Source organism: Panthera uncia, assembly GCF_023721935.1.
Source record: "Panthera uncia isolate 11264 chromosome C1 unlocalized genomic scaffold, Puncia_PCG_1.0 HiC_scaffold_3, whole genome shotgun sequence".
In the NCBI taxonomy this organism is placed as follows: Eukaryota; Metazoa; Chordata; class Mammalia; order Carnivora; family Felidae; genus Panthera; species Panthera uncia.
In genome coordinates, this window is record NW_026057584.1 from 53,758,946 (window position 1) to 53,767,586 (window position 8,641).

Here is an 8,641-nt window from a genome sequence, read left to right on the forward strand (position 1 = left end):
GTAGACAGTAAACAGTGGGTCCTGGGAACCAACTCTGGATTCTGGGATGCACTAGACAGTTTCACAACCTCCAGTAAATCCCTTAATCCTTCAGAGCTTTGGCTTCCTTATCAATTAGATAGGATTGATACCTACTCTGTCTCAGAACTGATTGAGTACATTAATAGCTATGAGCATGATTTGAAACAAGAAGAAAAATGTATTATTTTTTATTTTTAAAAATTTTAACTGGAAAAAAAGCCATAAATTCTCTCCCCACATTAGAACATAGTTTTGAAATTAACTGATGCAATATGTATGTAAAGTGCTTTTAGCTCTTTAGAAAACATTTTCTATTCATTAAAGGTCAATTACAATTACACACACACACACACACACACACACACTCACACACACATAAATAAATCAGTTAACATAATCCTGTAATGTGCAGAGTGTAGCACATTTTAGGTGAATAAGTAAGGCTGAAAAGCAACAGAGGATTAACACATCTATCATACTAAATCACAGAAAATGCTTTTTTAATGTTTTAAAGCCAGTAATGCCCAGAAATAATTAATGGATTTTAATTTTTATATTTATATTTAAATTTCATGGATTTAGCTTTATAAACAGAAACCTGGACTCACCCAGTGATTTCAACAAATATCAGATATTATTTAAATTAGCAAAATATAATTCTTTCAAAAAGATCCAAAGAATTACTATTACAGTTGTACATCACCTTAGCAATACAAATAAACACTCAATTATGGGATTTGTAGTTTTTCTTCCGCTTCAGAGATTAGGTGACATTTTATGGTTTTCCTTTTACCTATCTAAAACCAGACAGATCTCTGCCTGTGGTCTTCCAAATACATCATAATTTCTCCTTACACCTGAGCCTTTGTCAGACATATTTCACTTTATCTTGATTATCAGAGCACTAATTCAATAAATATTTTTCCATTTTTTGTCTTAAATACTTTAGAAATACAAAATTATATCAGAATTGTTTAATGTAATAGCTGTTAGTGAAACTCACTGTCTACCAGATGCTAGTCCAGGAGGTTTATATGTGTTAACTTAATCTTCACAACAATCCTATGGGGTACATATGATTATTATCCTCATTATACAACAAACAAAGGCACAGAATCTGACCTAAGGTCACATAGCTAATAAGTGATAAACTTATGATTTAAACCAAGGCAGACTGGCTCCAGAGCCAGTGTTAAGCAATAGATTTTATTGCTTCTCATTGACAGGGCCTCAGCTTCTCAATTGATGTCATTATTCACTTGCTTCGGGCCCCTCCCTATAAGCCTGGAAAAATATCATATCTTACCAAACACACCCTTATTTGCAGCTACTCTTTACCGGGGGTCTGCAAACTTTTTCTGTAAAGGACCAGATTGTAAATACTTTAGGCTTTGTGGGATAGTCAACCACTGTTATAATACTCAAATGCAGTGTTATGGTGAGAAAGGAACCATAGACAATGTAAACAAATGAACATGACTTTATTTCAATAAAACTTTATTTACAAAAGCAGGCTGTGGTAAGCACAGTAGCAGACCTGTCCACTGAAACTTGGCAGGCCACACAAGAGTGGCAGGAATATTCAATGGGCTGAATAGGAAAAATATGCAGCCAAGAATCCTTTATCCAGCAAGGCTGTCATTTAGAATAGGAGAGATAAAGACTTTCCCAGACAAACAAAAACTGAAGGAGTTTGTGACCACTAAAGCAGCCCTGGAGGAAATTTTAAGAGGGACTCTCTGAGTGGAGAAAAAAAAGACCAAAACAACAAAAACTAGAAAAGACTGGAGAACATCATCAGAAACATCAAATCTACAGGTAACACAATGGCACTAAATTCGTATCTTCCAATAATCACTCTGAATATAAATGGACTAAATGCTCCAATCAAAAGACATAGGATACAAGAATGGATTAAAAACAAAAAGGCAAGTTCCATCTATATGCTGCCTACAAGAGATTCATTATAGACCTAAAAACACCTGCAGATTGAAAGTGTGGGGATAGAGAACCATGCTAGTGAAGATAAAAAGAAAATGGGAGTATCCATACTTATATCAGACAAACTAGATTTTGAAACAAAGACTGTAGCAAGAGATGAAGAAAGGCATTGTATCATAATTAACGGGTCTATCCACCAAGAAGATCCAACAGTTATAAATACTTATGCGCCCAACTTGGAACACCGAAATATATAAATTGATAACAAGCATAAAGAAACTCATTGATAATACCATAATAGTAGGAGACTTTAATACCTCACTTACAGCTGTGGACAAATCATCTAAACAGAAAATCAATAAGGAAACAATGGCTTCGAGTGACACACTGGACCAGATAGACTTAATAGATATATTCAGAACATTTCATCCAAAAGCAGCAGAATACACATTCTTCTTGATTGCACATGAAACAGTCTTCTGAATAGATCACATACTGAGTCACAAATCAGCCTTCAACAGCTACAAAAAGATCGAGATCATATCATGCATATTTTCAGATCACAACACTATGAAACTTGAAATTAACCACAAGAAAAACTTGGAAAGCCCCCAAATATGTGGAAGTTAAAGAACATCCTAGTAAAGAATGATGAGTTAACCAGGAAATTAAAGAAGAAATTTAAAAATACATGGAAGCAAATGAAAATTAAAACACAATAGGCCAAGCCCTTTAGGATGAAGCAAAGGCAGTCCTAAGAGGAAAATACATTGCAATTAAGGCTTATCACAAGAAGCAAGAAATGTCCCAAATACACAACCTAACTTTACACCTAAAGGAGCTAGAAAAGCAGCAGCAAATAAAGCCCAAAGCCCAAACCCAGCAAAAGAAGGGAAATAATAAAGATTAGAGCAGAAATAACATAGAATCTAAAACAAAACAAAACAAAACAGTAAAACAGATCAATGAAACTAAAAGCTGTTTTTTTGAAAGAATAAACAAAATTGATAAACCCCTAGCCAGACTTCTTAAATAAATAAATAAATAAATAAGAGAGGACCCAAACAGATAAAAATCACAAATGAAAGAGGAGAGATCACCACCACTACCACAGAAATATAAATAAGAGAATACTATGAAAAATTGTATGCCAACAAACTGGACAATCTGGAAGAAATGGACAAATTCCTAGACATTTACATATTACCAACTCTAACAGGAAAAAATTAAAAAAAAATTGAACAGACCCATAACCAGCAAAGAAATTGAATCAGTAGCAAAAATTCCCAACAAATAAGAGTCCTGGGCCAGATGGCTCCCCAGGGGAATTATACCAGACATTAAAAGCTGAGTTAATACCCATTCTTCTCAAACTGTTCCAAAAATAGAAATGCAAGGAAAGCTTCCAAACTCATTCTATGAAGCCAGCATTACCTTGATTCCGAAACCAGACAAAGATTCCACTAAGAAGTGGAATTACAGACCAATATCCCAGATGAACCTGGATACAAAAATTCTCCATAAGATACTAGCAAATGGAATTCATCAGGACATTAAAAGAATAATTCACCATTTATTCCAGGGATTTATTCCTGGTCTGCAGGAATAGTTCAATATTTGCAAATCAATCAATGTGATACATCACATTAATAAAAGGGTAAGAACCACGTGATCCTTTCAATAGATGCAGAAAAAGCATTTGACGAAAAGCATTTGACAGCATCCTTTCATGATAAAAACCCTCAAGAAAGTAAGTATAGATGGAACATACCTTAACATCATAAAAGTCATATATGAAACCTCACATCTAATGTCATCCTCATTGGAGAAAAACTGAGAACTTTCCCCCTAAGGCCAGGAACATGACAGGGATGTCCACTCTCACCGCTGTTGTTTAACATAGTATTGGAAGTCCTAGCCTCAGCAATCAGAAAAATAAATAAATAAATAAAAGGCATGTAATCTGTAAATTTAACCTGACTGCAATCAACATTAACAGTAAGAATTCTTAAAATTTAGAACTAGACAAGCTGGTTCTAAAGTTCATAAATAAGGATAGCCAGGAAAAATTCAGAACAGAGAAATGTAAAGGGACTCCCTACTATATAATACAAAACTACAGTCATTAAAATATTTGGATTATGTTCATCAATGTAACATAGTACAATGTCTAGAAATAGACTACAAAACATAAGGTGATAATAATAGCACATCAAATTGGGAAGGAAAGTAAAATTATTCAACAAATAGTGTTGCAGTGAGAGGATACCACTTAGGAAAAAAAAATTGGACTCCTACCTTAAACTTTGCATGTAAATAAATTCCAGATAGATCAAAGATCTAGATATAAAAATAACTCCATATAAAATTAAAACATTGGAAAATTTTGTCTTCAATAATAACAACATGGAAAGAGCTTTCCAAGTACAACACAAATTCAGAAACCATAAGAAATGGTATACTTGTTTACATAATAACCACAGACGCTCTGCAGAAAATGGAACATAAAAAACCCATCCTATCTAAACTGAAAATTGAGTTGTAATGTATAAAACATATATCAGAAGCAAATTCCTATAAATTTATAAGAAAAAAAAAAACCTACTGGGGCACCTGGGTGGCTCAGTCGGTTAACCATCAAACCTCAGCTCCTGTCATGATCTCGCGGTTTGTGGGTTCCAGCCCTGCCTCAGGCTGTGTACTGACAGCCCAGAGCCTGGAGCCTGCTTCAGATTGTCTTCTTCTCTCTCTACCCCTCCCCCACTCACTCTCTGCCTCTCTCTGTCTCTCAAAAATAAATAAATGTTAAAAAAAATGTTTTAAAGGAAAAAAGACCTACTATTCAAACAAAATAGGAGTGAAACACACAAAGAATATAAAAAATAGTTTACTAAAAAGGAAGTATAGATTTCTCTTAAATGTACAAAAAAGACAACAATCCTCAATTATATACTACGATGAGATGCTCTTCCCTAGCAGACTGGCAAAACCCCCAAAATTTTATAACACAGTTTCCAAGCATTGGTGAAGGGGATGCAAATTGGTACAATGTCAGTGAAAGGCAATTTTATAACAATTAATTGAAATAACAAATATACATACTTTTTTTATCTAGCAATTCTAGTTCTAAGTACTTATCCTATAAGAACAAAATAATGTTTATAATCAATTGTAATAGATTTGAAGCAGACTAAATGTTTATTTAGCATTAGAAAACTGGTTTAAAATGTTATGATATATTCACATAATGAAATACAATGTGTCTCATGTGTGCTGGTAGGAAAAGATCTCCAAAAACTATTGTTAAGTTAAAATGGTAATATGTAGAACACTGTACAGAGCTTGCTGATATTTGTGTGAATATTTGTAAATGCATGGAATAGTCTTAGATGGCTCCACAGGAGACTGAAATAGTGGTTGCCTCCTAGGAGAGAAATAAAATGGCTAGGGATCAGGGAGGAAAAGAGACCGATTTTTCACTGTATACTATTTTGTACTTTTGAATTTGATACTATGTACATATATTATTCAGAAAAAAATTTAGATTAAGAGAGTCAATATTTATAAACACTGAAATATTTGGAATAGATGAACTCTCTGAGTATAAGGACAATGAGTGAAAAAGGCCAAAGACCATGACAAATGTCTCTATTTGAAGAAGGAAGTGTCAACTAGACATCATAAAGAAATAGACCAAGAAATAGGAAATAGGATAAAATAGTATCACAGACATAGAAAGAGAAGTGTTTGAGAGGAAACCAAAGCTTCCAAAGGAAAAAATAAATAAAATACATATAGCTATAAAATAAATAAGTACATATATATAAATAAATACATACAGCTGTAAAGTAATTCACCTGGGTGTCTCAGTCAGTTGAGCATCCGACTCCCGATTTCAGTTCAGGTCATGGTCTCAGGGTTAATGAGTTTGAGTCCCGCATCAGGCTCTGCACTGACAGTGCAGAGTCTGCTTGGAATTTTCTCTCTCCCCCATCTCTCTGCCTCTACCCTGTTTGTGCTCTCTCTCAAAATAAATAAGTAAATAGACTTTAAAAAGTTAAAAAAGAGAACTAAAAGAAATGAAGAAAAAAAATTCTAATAGAAAAACAAAGAACGTGAAGGAACAATTCACAAAACAAGGAAATATAAATTTCCAATAAATATATTAACTTGTAATTCTGGAAATGCAAATTAAAAGAAGAAACCTCGAGGGCGCCTGGGTGGCTCAGTTGGTCAAGCCTCTGACTTCAGCTCGGGTCACGGTCTTGCAGTTCCTGAGTTCTAGCCCTGCATCAGGCTCTGTGCTGACAGCTCAGAGTCTGCAGCTGCTTCAGACTCTGTGTCTTCCTCTCTCTCTGCCCCTCCCCTGTTCGTGTTCTGTCTCTCGAAAATAAACATTAAAAAAAAATTTTTTTTAAAGGAAGAAACCTTTGCCTGTAAATCTAGAAAAGAAAAAAATTTTAATGCAATTCTCAGTGCTAATGGGAATGTAAACTGGGACAGTGTATTTGAAAAACAGTTTGTCAATACATATCAAGAGACTTATTATTGTTCATAAATTTGGCACTGTAATTTCACTTCAAGGAAATAATCAGAGAAATCTAATGTTGTATGCAAAGGTGTTCATCACAACATTATATCTGATACCAAAACAAAAGTCAATCTTGATGTTCATCAATAGGTAAATAAAGTATAATTCATTTATAGGATAAAACACTGTGCAGTCATTAAAGTGATATATTCAAAGATTATCTTATTATGCAGAACAATGCTTATAGTATACAATTAAATTTTAAAGGCAGTATATAACATTCTACATAGAATATTAAAGTTTTTGAAGAATGTACATGACTGCATAGCTCACACTTTTAAAATGTCTTATAATCATCTATGGGCGCCTGGGTGGCTCAGTCGGTTAAGTGTCCGACTTCCGCTCAGGTCATGATCTCACGGTTTGTGAGTTCAAGCCCCACATCAGGCTCTGTGCTGACAGCTTAAAGCCTGGAGCCTGCTTTGAATTCTGTCTCCCTCTCTCTCTGCTCCTCCCCAACTCATGCTCTGTCTCTCTCTCCTTCAAAAATAAATAAAAAATAAATAAATAAAACATCAAAAAATAAATAAAAAATAAATAAATAAAATGTCCTATAATCATCTAAATTTTCAGATCACTGGTGGCTTTTATTACTTTGCAAGATGTTTCAAATCATCTGCAATGAAAGTTATGTATTTTATAATGAGGAAATAATCAGTATTATAAAAACAACAAAAATAAGAGAGCCAAAAAGTAATACATGGTCATCAATTGAAGTAGACACCTTTTGGGATGCCCAACCAGCCCACACTCCTCACCTCTGAGAACACCTTCTTAAAACCTGCTCCTCTCTCTCCTGATGGGACTGTCATTCATTCGCTCAGTTCACCATCTCTCACACCTGCTTGACTCTTCTTAGATCAGACCCTCTCATTCAGAACTGAAAAGTTTCCAAAATGGTCTCCTTCCTCCAGCTTTAAAGCCTTCTGATCCACCCTCCACCTTTCTGTCAGAGGATTATTTCTAAATTGCAAATACAGTAAGAAGAAGAAGAAAAAAAGAATCCCTTTAGCACCCTGCTTAGTGCCCATTGGATAAAGTCCATACTTCTTTGAATGAGTTCACAGCCTTCAATGATTTTTTATCCCCTAGCATTCTAGCCTTATGTCAATTTTAGTTCTTTTGTCCTAAGTATATTGAGCTGTTTGTGGTCCCAGCACCATATACCTGGATGCTTTATGCCTCTGCACCTTTGTTCATAATGCTTCCTCGGCCTCAAATGATGCCATAGTCTTCATCTATCCACCTGGCAGCACACATTCTTTCAGGAAAACTCAAGTGTGAAGCTTTTCCTGACTCCCCCAGGTGGAACTGAACACTCCCTCATTTGTGGTTGTACTTTTTCTTTCAGTGTTTTATTTCACTTCAGTGTGCACTTGTCTTCTTTCATAAGTGGATGGTAAACCATTTGTCATCAGAGAACCACCTTCTCTTTTTGTCTCCAGGGCCTAGGTTAGAGACTAGTAAAAACTGAATAAATATTTGTTGATTAAAAGAAGGAAATGAATGCTTAACATTATCAAGTACTACAAAAAGGAAAGAGAGGAAGAAAATTCATTGAATATGGTAAGTAGTCATTGTTAACTTTGAAAGAACTGTTTCAGTTGGTTAAGTGGGGAGGGAGAAAGTAATGAATGAACAAATAGTGAACAAATAATCATTTCAAGTCTGGTTGATTTTTTTTTTTCCCAAGAAATTTGTCACTGAATGGAAGGGGAAAGAGAAGATAATAGCTTGAAAGAATTCTTTGAATTTTCATTTTTATAAATAAATAGAAACTTAAGTATGTTTATAGGCGCAGAAGAAGAAACAACCCACAAGACAATTGTGATGTCAAATGGCAAGATTAGTTGTATAGGAAGACTGTAGTCCTATCTTAAAACATGCACATTGTAGTGGGTGATGGGCATTGAGGAGGGCACCTGTTGGGATGAGCACTGGGTGTTGAATGGAAACCAATTTGGCAATAAATTATATTTAATATTAAAAAACATGCACATTGTAAATGGTTCCACTATTTATGCATCACATTTATTTTTGGTAACTGGGATGAGGAACTTCTGTTGGCTTTACCATTTTCTCAACCCC